Source organism: Sinocyclocheilus grahami, unplaced genomic scaffold, assembly GCF_001515645.1.
Source record: "Sinocyclocheilus grahami isolate Dianchi unplaced genomic scaffold, SAMN03320097.WGS_v1.1 scaffold1778.1, whole genome shotgun sequence".
NCBI lineage: Eukaryota > Metazoa > Chordata > Actinopteri > Cypriniformes > Cyprinidae > Sinocyclocheilus > Sinocyclocheilus grahami.
In genome coordinates this window covers 138,971-139,968 of record NW_015506957.1, presented here as the reverse complement: position 1 = coordinate 139,968, position 998 = coordinate 138,971, and positions in this window count along the sequence as shown.

The following is a 998-nucleotide window of genomic DNA, read 5'->3' as shown; positions in this document are numbered from 1 at the left end:
CTGATGAAGAAACAAACTCAGCTACATCTCGGATGGCCTGAGGGTGAACACATATTCAGTTTTAGCTGAACTCTGAATGAATCACATGAACTACCGTGTTATTTTGATACTGTTATGGTGTCATGTTCGGTTCATCCGTCCCTATTTGTTCACTAGCAGCTTATAATGCAGACCATCTTTGTACGTACCAGCATGTTTGTTTTTGCAAATAAAGACTAAATAAAATGAGCTCCATGAATAGCATTATGCAAACAAACACACAGCCGGCTCTTTCACAGAAAGGAGTGCAAACATCAGCTCTTCATATTTGAGTAGAAGCAGATATAGTCTGTCGCTGACGCAAAATACATTTACTAATCAAATGAGCAGACGGAACAGCTGACCACAATTAGTTAATGATGAACATACAGACCATGTTACAGGAAGACCCCTTTAAAATCCCATGAGTGAGTCTCAAAATAACATTTCCCTATATAAATTCACCAGGACATAGCCAAATGTTCACTCTTAAAATAAATGCTCCAAAAGTGAGATATAAATTTCTCTTCTTTAAAAGATATAAAATAAACGCCTCCTTTCACTCACTCAGAGCCACGCCTCCTCTCGTTCACTCAGAGCCATGAACAAATCTAGATTTAAATTCAAAGAGAAAATATAGTCTATGCATGCATGATCTGGCCTTTTATTCGTATACAGAAGGAGACGTGAACATTACTGAACGCTAAACACTCTCATGTAGTGTATGTTTCATACATACTCAAAGCCAGAGGGCGCTCTCGCACACAAAGTCCAAAACGGACTCAGAAAAGTAATAATTTGTGCCAGGAAATCCCTAATATGGACAAAAGCATCCAGCTATCAATGTAGCTAAGCTGAATGAAAAATATGAAGACAATACATGGACGACTGCGACAGTATATGGTTTATGTGTGTTTTTTCAGTTAATAAATAAAGCAGTGCTAACTGACATAGCATTTAGTGCAGTAGCCTATAGAAAC